Source organism: Adiantum capillus-veneris, chromosome 16 (genome assembly GCF_014529385.1).
Source record: "Adiantum capillus-veneris isolate H3 chromosome 16, ASM1452938v2, whole genome shotgun sequence".
Taxonomy (NCBI): Eukaryota; Viridiplantae; Streptophyta; class Polypodiopsida; order Polypodiales; family Pteridaceae; genus Adiantum; species Adiantum capillus-veneris.
In genome coordinates, this window is record NC_140946.1 from 103,891,184 (window position 1) to 103,909,207 (window position 18,024).

General features: G+C 42.1%; 1 pseudogene; it reads right to left on the minus strand.

The window, feature by feature from the left end:
• Positions 1–2,473: 2,473 nt before the first annotated feature.
• Positions 2,474–3,145, minus strand: LOC147439563 (uncharacterized; annotated as a pseudogene).
• Positions 3,146–18,024: the final 14,879 nt, after the last annotated feature.

An 18,024-nucleotide genomic window follows, 5' to 3' on the forward strand; every position in this document is an offset into this window, starting at 1 on the left:
AAAGAAAAAGTCCCTTAATGCTTACTCAATTCTTGACACTTCTTACCACACTATGAGTTTCAATGAGGACAGAGGGTCACCTAGCTAGATAGAGTTGGAGGATGGGGATCTTTAGCTAAGCCCACACATGCTGGCATGGTCCTCTTTTCTCTAACCATACATAGTGAGGTATAAAATTCCTTAAAAGCTCAAGATGTTAAGTACTATATGAGATATAGTATAAAATGTAGCTTTTTGTACATTTGCGACACATACAAAGCTACTTTAGAAGGAAGAATGTACCTGAGGTCTTTCTAAATGTCACAAACAAGGATTGTAGATTACTAGCTACTCATCATGTTACGTTTAGAATGGTCATGCTTTAGATGCGGTTAACATATTTTGTTTCGGCCAAAGAAAAGCGGGACAGACCGATCGGTAGGCCGGTCTGTACCGTTAGTCTATTATTATGAGAGCAGTACGAGAATTCACTTGCAATAACATGAATGTTTTGGACTTCTCAATATATAGCAGCAATATATATTGTTGATAAAAAGTTGCAAATTAAGATTTAGAAATCACATGGTGTATGAGAATTGTACTCCTCCCCTACATATCTTGGTGGTGTTGAACTTGTCACAATATATAGATGAGGCAAACTATAAGCTGAGGCTAAATATAAAGTAATCTATAATTAGTGTTGATTCTCTGAAAGATGCTGTATACGAGAAGAATAGAAGCATCTGTCTAAGACGACGTTGGACACAAGGAGTTTTTGACATGTTACCATATAGAAAAAAATATAAATTTGCTAGATAATTCACTAGTTTGAATACACACAACTAGTAAAAGTGCAAACTAGCAACTATGAGACACTGACTAGTTGGTCAATCTAGTAATTTTGTTACCATATGGCAAATGATACTACCATATAGTAACTAAATTGCTAGATCTAACTAGAAACTCTTCACGCTTGCTAGTTTGACCTTGGCATGTCAAACTAGTAAACCATCTAGCAAAGCCAAACTAATAAGTCACCCAGTAAATTTAAACCCATCGGCCTAAGTGGCATTGTAAGCTTCCACCTGAAAAAAATAAAAAATTAATCGATAAATAGGCGCTAACTCAGTATAGAATCATTTGATCAAATTGTCATTGGGACATCAAAAATTGACAATCAAACTATGGTGTATTGCAGCATAATAAGAGAGCAACTATCATTAGATGGATTGCAACAATTTTGACTTAATAGAGAAGACAATTGTCAAGGCAAACCAAGCTTTTGTGCAGGCTGTTCAAGATCAAGAAAAACAACCAATTGCACTTTTGTACATGGAAGAAGCAGCATGTGATGAAACAAGTTCCCTGTCCATGAAAAAAACACAAAAACCACAAGCACGCTCAATGAGTTTGCACAAAAAAAAGTTGAAATGACACCTGTAAAATAGAACTAAGAAGCTCAAAAATTGAACCTCAACTCCCAATCAGCTCTTGGACAAGATTGGTATCACTTGGAAAGCCAAATACGACTTCACCAGTAGATATATTGATGTTAAAAAAAGATCATGTCTTGCGAAAGTAGCGCTTTCACATAGCAAATCCTTAATCATGCAGCTTGTTTTTGTCTGGTGAACATCCACATTGAGACCTCTACACTACACAATAGAATGTCTATATTTCTATTTCAAATAAATTGTACTCTTGACGTTCTATCCTAATTATCCAAATGCTAAGTGCAAATGAGAACCTAGGCTTACCAGTCTATCCAATCCCAAGCATCACCAAGGTCAGCTAGAATAATAGAATGCATACTGCAAATAATCACCAAGAGGAAATGTTTCACTCAAGGGGATGGATATAACATCACTTCATGTCATCGATACTAAACTTCGAATCATTAAATGAAGCTCTTTGCTTGAACAATCTTCAATGAAGCTGTTCAAAGAAAATTAAAAAACTAGAAAGAAAATCAGAGAAACAAACACATAATTGGAAAGTCAAGCCTTCCAATGTTATTGCTTTACCCTGTTGTTGTTGACTCTAACACAAGGAATAGTAGGAAACCAAATCTATTACTTACCTTGGAGACCTGCTTGGCCATGCAATTGGAGTCTGAAAAGCTACAGATCGATTCCACGAGCTTGTCGCGGAAATGAAGAAACATGGACATGGTTGCGCCATGCACTAAAAACGCCAAATCCACCACCCAGCATAGTTACTGCATCCACCCAGTCCGTCTGCCTAGATAACTTGTGGAAGGCCACTGCTAGCTGTAACACAAAGGCAACCTGCATTTTCGGGCTCTCATGCCTCTGGATTTCTTCTCCGTCTACCTCTGTCATAGAGGAGCAAGAAAAATTCTCTCTCTCTCTCTCTCTCTCTCTCTCTCTCTCTCTCTCTCTCTCTCTCTCTCTCTCTCTCTCTCTCTCTCTCTCTCTCTCTCTCTCTCTCTCTCTCTCTCTCTCTCTCTCTCTCTCTCTCTCTCTCTCTCTCTCTCTCTCTCTCTCTCTCTCTCTCTACGCTAACCCTGAGTAACTATACAAGATATTGTTACAACAGTTTTTGTCTTGATTTTTTTATTTTGTACTTTGCTGCTACAACCTAACGATGACCTTAATCATTGATAAAAAAAACCTCCAAGAAATATGAGAGAAATGTATATATAAGAAACACCTCAAATCCGTGTCAAACAAAAAGGCAGTGATAAAAAATGTCAGCTTTTACTTGTATTTTTCCACTATTATCATGGCCTCCTCCAACGTCAATTCTGGATCGCTGCCATTGGAGGAATTCCCACCTCCACGGTCATCATCATCTTTGTTCAAAGAATATAAGAGATAGTAGCCAACACCACCAATAGCCAGTATAAACAAATCAATTGAGAACAAGGACTACAGCAGATACAAGGACCCCACAATGCCAAGGATTGCTACGTCTGCTTGCACCACAGGCCTTGGCACCGACTCCTACATTTACAAGGTACAAGCTTTGTTCCTGGAGATTTTTGAGCAACAATCCGATGAGAAGGAAGCGGTGTTCGTCTTGAGACCTGCTTGCATTGAGAAGACTTCCAAGCTCTGCTCTGTAACGAAAGTGGTCACGATGGAGAACGGGATGGCAAAAAGAGGTAATGTAGTGCGTGCAAGACGCACCTGCTTGCAATCATTTTTGTATTGTAGACCTATATTTCTCTCTCTCTCTCTCTCTCTCTCTCTCTCTCTCTCTCACACACACACACACACACACACACACACACATACCATAATAGATTGCAGTACCGGAGGTTTTGCATAGCTGAAAACTTCATGTATATTATAGAGCGGAAGCAGGGTAGGAGACGGGAGGGGTAGGCAGCCACCAACGACCGTAGCGGGGCCCGACGCCACCCCATAGCCCCCACCACCCGTTTTCAGGCCGGAATGCATCCATGATTTTTGCAAATCCTGATTACGCAACGGCATATTAAGAACAGGTTACAATTTACCTGCACTGGATGCTTGACACCCCTGCTTCGAAGCTGGAGATGACTCTTTGCAGCCGTGCTTGCTTGGGCCGCACCTTGCACGCACGCTGATCTCCATCCATCGTGGCGGGATTTCTGGCCACAGAGCTTCTTGAAATTATGTGCAGACATACCTTTACCTCCAAAGATTAAAACTTGATGTAACCCTAGAGAAATATGGTGTAAAAGCAACGATGTGCAAAAGGAGCGTGAGCACAAGGTAAGGCCCCTGTCACACTGAGATAGGGAACGAGCGGCCAATCTGAGGTGTCTGAAAACATTGGCAAAACAAAAAGGCGAAAGATGGCCTTCAACCCAAAAGATGGCCTTCAGCCCGTGTCTAAGGGGCGGCCTCACCCCATCGGCCAACTTTCCAAAATGCGTGGCCAACTACAAAAGCAACGCACGATTGAGGAGGAGTGGATTTGAGCTTTGACGGCCAGTACCGAATGCGGACACTCTACCACATCGTGTCAATCATATTTACTATGTCCAGTTTTGCAGGACCATCTTTTAAAATCTTTTGATACACTCAATTGCCAATGTAGGTGATCAAAAAAACATGAAGCATAGCTCGGTGCATTGAGGAACTCTTGTGTGCACATTGTATGGTGCAAGTTGCATCAAACAAATAGGTTGCGTAGCATGGAAATATCCAAAGTCTTTTTGTCACTACCATCCACTTATTACATGGTTATATAGGTTGCAAAAATCATGTGTAACAAAATTAGTAGGTTAATAAATCGATGGTCAACATTGTCATCATAGGAGATTTGTACGAAAAACAAAAGCATGTATCTACCAACAAAATATGGGATGCGGCGCTCTAAGCAAGAGACAAATATTAGAATTGAAATGTATATTCAAACAAGGAGAGTACAATCTATATTGAGTAACATGTGTAACTACAACCAACATTACCTATATTACTCATAAATGTACCTATATTGAGTAACATGCCTAGTTATATAGTCAATGCACAACCACTTTGTACAAAGTAAGCTTAAAATCTAAAGTAGGCCTGACTATATGGTCTTGCACAAAGTAGGCTCCCTTAGGCATATCCTTACCATTTGGAATCCTAGATGTAAGATCCGGGACAAGAAAGTGAGTGAAGCTACTTTCAAACTTGGGGAGTTAATAAGGTATCTCATATTTCTATTCAATTAAACTTTTAAATATACACCATATCTTCTAGTGTGTCATCTTTGTGTAGTTTTGTGAGCTCCAAATAAATTGAAATAGATGCTTTCTTTGCTGCACATTCGCTTGCCGTGGAAATTGTGTGTGCCATTGAGGAAGCATTTTCTCGATCCGTTCTTCTTAGTCAAATCCACCTCTTGGTTCATGTGATAAAATCTAATATCTAACCAACCCAAATGATTTTCTCATATTAAAATGATCACTTAACGTGGGAGAATAAACGGGAACAAGGTTTAAGATATATACAGGTGCTTATAGGTCTATATCAACACGGGGCCAATGGTAAAGGGGCCCAAATGAGAGACGGTCTATCAAAGAGCAAGGCTAACCAATGGCGCATAAGACCTTAGGGTTAGCTTCATTGAAGACCTCCAATAGTTAGTGTAAAAGTCCTTTGACCTTAGGTAATCTAGGATTGAGCTTGAGGTGGGAACATGGCCCAAGCTTAAGGTGCTTGTCATGCTTGATGACTAAGGTGATTGAGGTGCTTGAGATGCTTGAGACTTAACAAAAAAGCATGTTGGACTCCAAAAGAGCAAAATGATTTTGAAAAGTTCAAAGAGAAGCTTATCTCTCAACTCATGCTTACACCACGAGATCTCTCAAATCTGTTGGAGCTCCAATGTAATGCTTGGGTGATTGCCGTCAACAAGGGCATGTCATAACATACAAGAGTCAATCCAATGAGTGAATGTTAGGCATATACAAAAGGAGCTACAAGCTGTTTTGCATGCCATAGACACATGGAAGTACTTCTTGAGGACTCCATCCATGATGCAAACCAAGTTATCCGACAAACAAACACTACAACAAAAAAGGGGACCTTCGACGCATTCCGTCGAAAAGCCCGTTGATATACGCGTCCCTACAAAACTATCGCTATATGCATCGATATACGCATCGAAAAGTAATATTATCGACGCGCATTTCGATGCGCTTAAGGACGCACATAGCAACGACCATAACAGGAAAAAAAAATCTTGGGTAGAGGACAAGCAGCTTGGCCTGTGCCCAGTGAAAAGATGGACACAGCCACAGCCAGACTGCCTATCCTCTGCCCAAGAAAACGAGCAAAACCAAAATCAACCGTGCTCTCACATAAATTGTTGAAATTAAAGTTGCAGAGAAACACACACAGCTTGGAGAAGACAAAGGAAGCTCAAGGCATACAATAGAGAGTGTATAACTTAGTGTGCAATGGAAAAATACATAGCCCTAGAGTGATGGGCGTATATACAATGCACGGGGGAAAAAACCTCCTAAAGAGGAAACCGGCGGTCCTAGTGTGTTCACACACATCACTACCACATGTATATGGTAACAAATCCCCCCTAGAGTGATGCGATGAACGAGAGCTGGCACATGAGTAAAGGGAAGTGCCATGCCCTGAGGACATGATCAGTCCACAAAGGGGAGTAAGCCCAAAGCTTTGCAGAAAGCTTCAAGCTTCTCACGAGGCAATGCCTTTGTGAAAAGATCTGCAAGGTTGTCCTGTGTTGGCACATAAGCCAAGTTGGTCTCTCCTGCTGAGAGACTCTCCCTGACATAATGGTAGTGCACCTCAATGTGCTTTGTGCGAGCATGAACAACTGGATTCCTCGCAACTGCCAATGCGCTCTAACTGTCAGTGTAGATAGTGTTGGTAGTGTCCTGTCCAACACCCAAATCAGCCATAAGGCGTCTGAGCCATACACACTCAACCGTAGCTGTGAAGACTGCCCTATACTCAGCTTCACAACTCGAAGTGGCCACATTAGGTTTCTTCTTGCTCAACCATGATATACATGAACTACCAAGCATGAAACAAAAACCACTTGTGGACACTCGCGTGTCAAAACAATCAGCCCAATCTGAGTCCGAAAAAGCATGTAAGTCTGGCGGCAATGATCCCCCCTTGGGATAAAACAAGCCAAGATGTAAAGTTCCACTAAGGTAGCGGAAAATCCTCTTGACATCCTGCCAATGCTTAGACCCTGGGCTATGCATAAATCTACTGACCTGTGAGACTGCAAACTGAATATCCGGCCTCGTGTTGGATACATAAATGAGGCAACCAACAGTAGTTTGGTAAAGAGTGAAATCAGCAGGATCGCCAGAATCATGTAGACTCAACTTCAAACCTGTTTCCATGGGAGTGGCAATAGGTTTGCAATCTTCAAGTCCAAACTTACATAGCAATGTCTCTATGTAACTTTTCTAACACAAGGCAATACCACCATCACACTGCTTAAACTGTATACCCAAGTAATGATGCAACGGCCCCAAATCTTTCATCTTGAAAGTAGCATTCAAATCAGCATTAAATTCAGCAATATGTCTCTTATTTGGTCCACTGATCAGTAAATCATCAACATAAAGAACCACAATGAGAAGTACATCACCCTCACGCTTTACATACAATGTGCTTTGTGTTGGACTATTATGAAAGCCTCGTTTAACCAAATGAGTGTCAGCTTTCTCATACCAAGCACGAGGAGATTGCTTCAACCCATACAAAGCCTTCTTACATCTGCACACTTTGTCCTCTTGTCCTTTTATGACAAAACCGCGAGGCTGCGCTACATAAACTTCCTCAAATATGTCACCATTCAAGAAAGCAGTAACAATGTCTGATTGATGTACATCCCAACCAAAATGAGCTACCAATGCACATAGAAAACGCACAGTAGTCATACGACAAGTGGGATAAAAAGTCTCTTCATAATCTATGCCTTTTTGTTGTGCATAACCTTTTGCAACAAGTCAAGCCTTATGGCGATCGATCTCATCATCCGGATTGCGTTTCAACTTGTAAACCCACTTCGTACCAATGGCCTTTTTGCCAGGAGGCAAATCACATAAAGTCCATGTGTCATTTTCTATAAGTGCATCATATTCTGATTGAATGGCAGCCATCCAATTTTCTGAATTCTATGCTTCATCAAAAGACAGAGGCTCCTCAACATCATGTAAGCTAGACATAGCCAAAGCATAACAATCTGATGCATAAGATGCATGGCGAGAGCCTGAACGAGTACGTCTAGACAAAGGTGCATACAATTTACTATCACGCAAAGTGTGCACCAGCCATTTTGGCATACCTCTAACCTGCTCATTTTCAACCCTTTCCTCATCAAGTACATCATGTACATCTGCATCAGTAATAGGCTGATCTATAACATTTTCAGAAACCCCCATAGGCTGTACATTTTCCTCATTGGAACTTACATTTGTATTTCCACCACTGAAAAGAGGCAACAAAGTGTCATAAACGTCCTGTAAGCTTACATTACTGTCTCTAGTACATGACAGCAAGGGTTGAACAAAATCTTCCACAAACACTACATCCCGTGAAACCAGAATACTTTTTGTTTGCGGATGATACAACCTGTAACCTTTGCTTTCAGCACTATAACCAAAAAAAATACATTTCACAGCCTTATCATCCAATTTTCTACGCTACACTTGTGGCACTAAAGCATATGCCAAACAACCAAAAACATGCATGTGCTCAATAGAAGGCTTTCTATCATGCCATGCTTCATATGGAGTAATAGATTGCAAAGCTTTCGTAGGACACCTGTTAAGTACATAAGTGGCACACATGATGGCCTCAAGCCAAAAAGAATGCAGCAAAGCTTGACTTTTGACCATACATCGTTCCATTTCCGCCAGTGACCTGTTTTTCCTCTCAGCAACACCATTTTGCTGAGGTGTAGAAGGCATTGTACATTGGTGTTTTATCCCATGACTAGCCAGAAATGCATTAAATTCATGAGACATATACTCCCCCCCTCAATCGGAACGGAGGGTGTCCATAGTACATTTCGAGACATTTTCAGCCATAGCTAAAAATTATTTGAAGCACATAAAAACTTCGGACTTCACTTTAAGCGGGAATACCCATGCATGCCTGGAGTAATCATCAATGAAAGTCACGAAGTACAGGTAATTTCCCAAGGAAGGAGTTGGCATGGGCCCACAAACATCACTATGCACAAGCTGCAACCTGCATGTGGCCCGAACTAAACCATCCTTTGGAAACTTAGAACGGTGCATCTTACCCAAAATACAGCCTTCACAAACATGTTTCACAGGTGCTTCAAGAGGCGGCAAAGAAGCAACCATATGAGATTTCTGCAAATGCAGCAAACTGGAAAAATTCAGATGACCAAAACGTGCATGCCAAAGTTTTGCATCTGAAATAGCCCTTGAATCTGCAACAGCATTTGCAAAATTTTGTCCACACTTATCATACAAAGTGAGCTTATAAATCCCACGGCACAAAAGGCCAGATGCAACAATTTCAACACCAAAACTGAGATCATGAATTGTACATCTGTCATCCACAAATTTGACTACAAGTCCAAGTCTAGCAAGTGCGGATACAGACAAGAGATTTTTCTTGATCCTAGGTACATAAAGTGCATCAACAAGTGTGAAAGAACTGCCATTAGCAGCAGTAAGCACAATCTTTCCAACTCCCTGAACTGGATAAGAGGCATTGTTGGCACAAGTGACTGAATTCCCATGAGGGAAAAACTCGAGAGAGGTAAACAATTCACGATGTGAGGTAATGTGCTTTGTAGCACCACTGTCGAAATACCACACATGTGAATCTGCCGCAACTGACAAGCATGCATCATGGACAACAGGATTGTAAGTGCACTCTACACTAAAAGCCCATTCTGCATCAACATCAGCATCACAGTCTCCTTTCACAGAAGACTCAACAATGGCTGCATTTGTAGTGGAACCAGCATTTGCAGTGGAACCACCCTCTTTCTTCTTAGCCTCTTTGGCCTTCGACTTAGGACACGACTTGATCAAGTGATCATTAGCTTTACAATAACGGCAGCGCATCTTGTTTTTGCCCTTATCACCAGAATTTCCAGACGAAGTGCTACCAACAGAAGCATTGGGAACATAATTTTTGCCCCTCGCAGCAGAACCATAAGAAATGGTTGCATTGCTATTACCACCCTTTCTTTGAGAAGCAATAAAAGCCTGTTCAACTGCACGCTGTCTAGTCCTGTTTTTTCTGGAAAGCGACTCTTGCAACAGCAATGTGCATAATGCATCAAACTTGACAACTTCTAGATTTCCTTGGGTCATAAGTCTCCAAGTACTAGCAAAAGTCTAGTAAGAATCTGGTAAGACATCAAGAACTGTCTGCACAAGGGAACTATCTGAAATGACTTCACCTGCAGAAATAAGCTGCTCATTGATATCCTTGACACTAGCAAGGAAAGTTTCCATGTCATCTTCCTCATGCATAATCTTCGACTCCAGCTCTTTACGCAGCAAAGCAATTTTAGCCTCATTGCGACTTGCATAAAGACCACCCAAAATATCCCAAGCCTGTTTTGCAGATTTTGCTGAACGGATGTGAGGAACAATGGTGCGCTTCACAGACAACGCAATCAATGCATGAGCCTGCACATCCTTAACATCCCAACGAGCTTATTCTGCCGTAGGCAAAACAACTCTAACAGTTGCAATCCTGGAAGCAAGACCTGCAACATCCTGAACATCGCCTACATCCTCAGAACCAGGACGTACATCAATTCCCTGCACAATGTTCCAGAAGCCCTTTGACACAAGAACATGTTTCATCATATAAGCCCACATACAATAGTTGTCCCCATCCAACCTGTCCTCATCAGCAAACATCTTGAACACATGTGTGTTGTTGTTGTCAGCCATGGTAAATGTTGCACTTGATGTGAAAACTGCCCAAAAATAGGAGAAACAGAGTGGGAACAACCTGTGCTATATAGTACAAACTGTAGAAGACTATAAGGCACCTGTTGTACAAAAAACGGCACTGACAAAAATTGTGTACAAAGTGACGAAATAGCCTGTGCAGTACTGCCTGCAGTGGAAATGAGCCCGAATCAAAAAGCTGAGCAAACGTGTACTAGAGCATCTGGCGACTAAGCCGGGGAGGCCGCAACCTTCTCTGATACCAATTGTTGGAATTAGGGTTGCAGAGAAACACACACAGCTTGGAGAAGACAAAGGAAGCTCAAGGCACACAATAGAGAGTGTATAACTTAGTGTGCTATGGAAAAATAGATAGCCCTACAGTGATGGGCGTATATACAATGCGCGGGGGAAAAAACTTCCTAAAGAGGGAAAAAATGCCCCGGCGGTCCTAGTGTGTTCACACACATCACTACCACATGTATATGGTAACAGAAATTCGCAGAGTTCCCTTCGTTTTTACATAAACTTTTCAAAAAAAACCATACCATTTATACGCCTCCTACATGCTATCCATGTAGGATCTCACATGAGATTTAAGGCCAATGAAAGAAATGAAATGAACTTTGTGCAAAACCATAACCGTACGAACTTAAAACCATTACCATAAGGAACTTAATTTGTGCAAAACCATAACCAAATTACCATAACCGGCCATAACCACTTTGATCAAAACCATAATGCAAATAACCACGACCATAAACAAAATTAACAATAACCATAAGCATAACCAAAAAGTTAAACATAACCATAAACAAAACAAGAACCATAACCATGTCTATACAAGAATAGGAGAAATAACCATGTTTATACAATGACAATGACAACGACAATAACCATAACCATAAGGAAAACAATAACTGTTTGAACAATAACCATAACCATATATGTCTATACGAAAAAGAGACACAGAAGCGTGTCTGTGTCTCACAAAGCATATATATGAAATCCACTGATAACTAGGCGTCACAACCTGCACATATGACAAGTCACAGAATTAGTATTGATATTACCTCACATATACTTATTTAATTAAATCAACTCACACATATTAACGTCTCACCTCAAGCGATCAGCGAGACTCTAAGGCCTCCCAGTCTATAGGCTCTCCTAAAGCATCAAGATCATTCAATACTTCATAGATACCTCTGCGATATCCATCTATCTCCTCCTGGCGTGTCGGGGCTCGATGCATCGCAAGATTCTGCGTTTATACAAAAATCAAAGTAATAAGAATACATGATTCATCACGTTTTAAAAAACGCCATAGTTAGGATTGGATTAGAAACTCACAAACTCATAGCGAAAGGTGTTGAAGCCTCCACTGTCAAGATGAGATGTCCCCCAGGTCATCTATCGTATCTGCGCGGCCTGACGATGCTGTCTGAACCACGTGTCTACTGTCCGCTCATCCTCCCTGATCTGCTTCCACGTCTCGTGTGGGATGCCCGAAGGCTTCGGTGAGCCGATCCTGAAAGCCTGCCAAGCTGCATCTCGTCGATGTTTCACGGTGTCTCGTGCAACACCCTTGATCCACCTCCTCGGAACAGCCTTTGAACCCAAAGCAGTCTAGTACTCTCTCATGATGGTCTCCACTATATAACTGACTTTGTCCTCATCCTGCTCAAGCCAAGGCGTCAGAATGCTGGTCGAAAACTGCAGCTCCGCGAGCTGGCAAATCCGCTGTCTCATCTCAGTCTTGACTCTACCCATGTCAACAGAACCATTTGCCCGTAGAGTATAGAGCTTGGAGGCACTAGGATCGTGTGCCCCCCAAGGCGTCCAAGGTGTGCCAAGAGGTGTGTCGAGAGGTGTGCCTGGGTAGGACGGGGGTCGTGAGCGAGGAGAGATCGAAGCATCTGTGGACCCTCCTCCATAGCAACCACCACCTCCACCTGACGATCGTCGAGATCGGCGAGTGCGCCTATGCTGCGGAGATGAGGACGTACCCGCCTCTGTCCCCCCCCCATAGGCGTCCCCTCCATAGGTGTCCCTCCCATAGGCATCGGACCGTTGGGTGTGAAGCCCGGAGGCGTAGTACCCGTGCCTCTGGCTACCCAATACTAAGAAGCCTCTGCCATCTGACTGGGTGTCATCCGTGTGACGAAGCCCATGAATGCATCTGCACTCATAGAAATGGGATCCGGAAACTGGTCTGCCACACTAAAGTCCTGCACAAAGAAAGTAAAATAAAGCATCACAACACCTTTGTTTAAATTAACCTTAAGATTAATTTTAAATCAATGTTTTCACACAAACACTTACAGGCCTAGGCCTCGACGAGTTAGGCATCATCGATAAGATCTTGCACCGTATCATCGTCTATCTCTAATTGCAAACATAACTCTGCCCCAACTCATTTTGGCCGATTGTCTTCATCCATTGCATCTTCATCTACAAGTGTCAATTCTGCCTCGTCTGCGTCATCCCTCGTATATCTATCAACTTCCTCTGCCATACCTTCGTCCATCTCATCTAATGTCACAATAGTATGGACGTCGTCTGACTGACTTTCCTCCAGGAGCTCTTGCCCTTCAAATACTTGTTTATTTCTTGGAGCAACCTGAACCACAAACCACCATTGTTGCTCTCGAGGGTCCGATACAAATACCACTTGATCGCAATGTTCGGGAGAGCAAATGTGTCGCTCGCATCTGTCCAAACCTTTGTAGAATCTATTTGCACAAGCTTGTTTCCATCTCTGCGTACCGTTGCATTGCGACCAGAAGTAATCACCTTGCACCACTTCACATCCAACAAAAACATCTCAAACCACCTGAAGCTAACTTTCAGGATATCTGACACCAGACCACAATAATCCAGGTTGCTAGTGCTCTCATTCGTGTCTTTGGCACTGGCCCTGCTCTTTTGCATGAAACTAACCATTACCCCACTGTCAAACGTGTTTCTTCTACTGTCAATTTGTTGTGTTCTGAAATGCTTTCCATGCGACCACAGTGCCATGTATGTATGATACTTCCAGTCACATCCAATAGCCAGCTCTTCCTCTTCTAGAGATATGGGTTCTCCGATCTGTCGAGCTGCTCTCATTGTCTTGTCCAACCATGCCATTGTAGGGAATTCAGGTAGAGGAGCGAGATAGTCTGGCAAGGGTAAGCCTCTAGTCGTTCGGCGTTGGCTGAAATCGTGTCGCTCCCTATTGCGTCTCTCTTTCTCTTCTTCGTACCTTTCAACCCCTTTTTTGCGGACCTTCACGCATAATCCTTTTTCTCTCTCTCTCTCTCTCTCAGATGTAGGTCCTATGTCGCGAAAATCAATGCCCATTTCGTAGGAGTCGTATCGTAGATTCTGTACGGTTTCTCTAGAAAACTCTCCGTACTTGTGCACATTCTCATTACATATACTACGCTTGCGCAGGATTTGATACTTGCAGAGCGTGCACGAGCATGCAATCTTTTTCTCCATGTTAGTTGATGACGTTGCCATCTACAATGATTATGAATGTTGTTTTAATATACATACTCCTCACAATGTAAACTACCTCGCATTCTCTAGTCTTGCCCAATCTCCGTATACCTCGATCCAGAGGTGTACGGAGATCAGGACCACCGGGTCAAAATCTCGTCTTTATTGGTCAAATCCTACATGGGTAGACACATACGTGCACTCCCAGGTGTACATGGCAATGCATGTAGCGGGCAAAACCCCTTTGCCTCTTTTAGTTCCATAGTTTCTTCTAGAGGGAGAGAGAGAGAGATAGAGAGAGTTTCTGTCCTTTTCACACAATTGGTCAGCCAACCTAACTCTTTCTCTCTCTCTTTCTCTATCCACTATCTATCTCTCTCTCTACCTCTGTAGCTATCTCTAGTTAATTCTCTCTCTCTCTATATATATATATATATATCACTCTCTATCTCTTTATTTCTCTCTCTCTGTCTACCTACCCTGTCCCTCATTCTTTTTCTCTCGATCTCGCTCTCGCTATCTCCCTTTCTCTCTCTGTCGATCTCGCTCTCGCTATCTCTCTTTCTCTCTCTATTTCCCTATTTCCCTATCTCTCTCTCTGTCTCGCTCTCCACTTCTCTATCTCTCTCTCTCTCTCTCTCTCTCTCTCTCTCTCTCTCTCTCTCTCTCTCTATATATATATATATATATATATATATATATATATATATATATATATATATATATATATATACATATACATATCACTCTCTTTCTCTCTCTCTCTCTCTCTCTCTCTCTCTCTCTCTCTCTCTCTCTCTATTCCCTATCTTTTTCTCTCTCCCTATTTCCCTATCTCTCTCTCTCTCTCTCTCTCTCTCTCTCTCTCTCTCTCTCTCTCTCTCTCTCTCTCTCTCTACTTCCCTATCTCTCTACTGATCGAACGAGCGACTAAGCTAGGGAGATCCAGACGCCCACGACTGCGGAGGCCAGACAACACAACATCGACAAAGGCTGCATCAAAGGATCCAGGTCACTTTGGCTTGACATGCACAATGCCCGTCAGACTGCTGACCATGGAGGAGATTGATGAGGTCCGCCAGCAACAGATGCTGGATCTCCTATGATCTACCTATCCGAGCTAACTGTTTTAGCTGCTTAGTCCACACCCAGCACTTTAGGATTCCATAATATTTTATTTTGTCATTTTGTCATCTTGTTATTCTGACTTTGTATCAGATCCACCACATTGTAACTTTCTGGTCTTATAGGTCACTTTGGCGTTTTGAAGACCTTAATATAACATTTTATTTCATTTCTTTCTTTAATTTTAATTTCCTACGCATACATTAATTCTCTCTCTCTCTCTCTCTCTCTCTCTCTCTCTCTCTCTCTCTCTCTCTCTCTCTCTCTCTCTCTCCTACACACACACACACCGCTCTCTCTCTCTCTTTCCTACACACACACACACACACACACACACACACACACACACACACACAGGATGTATAGAGAGAGAGAGGGGAGTTGGGCGGGGGGGGGGGGGGGGGGGGGGGGGGGCAAGAGTGTCATAATACCTGCATAGCAGGTTTCGGCCAAGATCTGAGTGCGCGCGTTGAAGGCGAAAATGGCCCCTGCGCGTGGGTTCCCGTTTTTTTCCCAATTTTTTAGCGTCAAAAAGTGCGTCGATATACGTGTTGAAATAGCCGTCAATATACGCTGGAAAATCATGCCTTTCCATGCATATTTCCACGTGCATATCGATGGCTATTTCGATGTGTATATCGACGAGGTAAAAGAACGTCGATATCCGCGTGGAAAGGTACGGGCGTCGATATATAGGGCGTCGATAACTTTGGGTTATGTTGTAGTGAAATGAGGTGGGCGAGTTTCTTTTTGCAATTTAATTTTTATATTGCTCACATTTCTGGCAAGCACAATCAAGTGGCCAATGCACTTTCACGATGGCCAAGAGTAGATAGGGTAACAATATCAACTTACAATGAACCATCTTTTATGATAGTTAAATATGCTACTAACCTAGACTTTAGTAATATGGTAATAGCCTTTACAAACGGAAGAAAAAAAAAGAACCATCCACTTTAGAGTACGGTTATCTTCCATGCCTCAATAGGCTACATCCTAATCACTTCCCATACTCCTCCTATATGCGGGGCAACAAGTATTCAAACCTACTCATCTAGGAATAGAAGCAAGTAGATTAATTACTTGATGCAGGTAGATTAATTGTTATTGCAAAGTAGATTAATTGTTGCTTTGGGCACAAGTTGATGCATAAAAGTTTACATTTTTATGCATTCAAATGATTAGGGAACACAAGGATTAATGGTGTTCACAAGTTCTTGATTGTTTTCAAGCTAAGATTGATTTTTTCTCTTAAGCAAAAGCTTGGTGTATGAAGCTTCCTTCTTCATACCGCCAAAGAGGTCTCAAGGAACACAAAAATTGTATTGTACCAAGTCTCCCTTAATGGGAGAATCTGTAATATAAATGCCTATTGGAAAGGGGGACCGGCTCCACATAAATCTGGTCCTCAACTATTGTCATGTTCTTTAAACTCTCTCTTGCAAAAGTATTGTTGATGCCTATTTAATCAAGTGTTATGATTAAGTTGCTACTACCAATTAAGTTCACCCTCTATGCTCTCAAAGTAGTCTCACAAAATTGCTCACTCTAATTCTCTTAATTACGCTATTCTACAAGTTATTAGTCCATTTCCATTACAGTTCATGTGGTTGAGGAGATCGCTATATGTGGAGTAGTGAATGCTAAAGACTCTCAAAGATTTTGTGCGACTACGGGCCTAGCCAGAGGCATGCATGGCCGAAGGATGAATGTGCAAGAGGTATTTGTTTACATTTTAGAGTATTTGGCACAAGTTGATCCCTCAATGCCTTGCATGTGGTCAAATGAGGAGGATTCAAGGATGCCTGCATACCTATCAAGTAGAAAGGGGAAATCATTTAGCATGGACATGGATCTACGTCGAGTCATCAACAACTTTTGCATCCTTAATGCAAAGGTTATGACCAAGGGGGTGGATTTGTGGAAAATTTCAAAGGCAAGGCGTTTGCAAGAGAGGGAAGCATGGAAGAAAGATCATGGAGGTAGGAGGGCACCCCCAGTTCCTCGACACCTTGCATGTTTCCCAGATCTTATTAATGCCGAATGGATCCATGCAAGAGTGACCTAAGCAAAGGCATGCAAAGGGGACATCACCGATAAAGAATGGGAGTATGCACGAGGTTGTGTGTCGACGGTATATATAGTACTCATATATATCTATCTATCTACTTCTCTGCCCTTATTTTCTTGTAACATAATACCAATGTCACTCATTACTGTATATCCCATCAATCGATCAACCAAAAATTTGGTTCGTAGTTCTCGTAACACCTCGGGGAAGAACCATTTTTTCCACTAATGAAGTAGAGACCATCTTGGATCCTCTCCCACCTACGTAACTTTGGATGAGGGTGAGACAGGGGTTGAAGAGAATGATGATTTGAGTCCCAACGTCATCAAAATCTCATCAAGGATGATTGCCATGATGATGATGATGAAATTGCCCCTAGGAAGCTCTACTTAGTCAATCATCAAACAAGAAGTTAACAAATCGAGAGTCAATTCCAATTAACCTAGCCCTTGATCACATGTCTAAATAGCTAGTTCATGATAGCAAAGTGTGAAAACATGATGGATATGACAATGAACGCAAAGGGATCCTTGCAAGTGCTAATAGCTAAGAAATGTTGGTTTCCATGTCCCCTCCCATTTACAAGAGAATGAGGAAGGTTCTTGAAAAAGTGCAGGCCACTTGCACATTGTTGCAAGATAGAGCTTGAAGAAACTAACATACGTGCCACCATGTGGTAAAATATGGTCACACTTCACAGTATATCTTGGAGGATGTAGGTAGAAAACGAGGGGTTCCACTTGTAAAACAGGCTTTGTCTATGTTTTGCTATAATGAGATGAATCGGCTACCTCAATTTGTGAGAGCCAATCCAAAACATGATGGATGTCGATGTTGTGCAGGTCTCTCTTGTGGGCATATGCGAAGTCCAAGAAAGTAGTGCCCATGCCTCGGTAGAAGATGTCATTTATGTTGTACTTCTCATCTCTGACGGTGTTTGCTTTGCATGTTGAGGCGCATGCATAACTCTGAG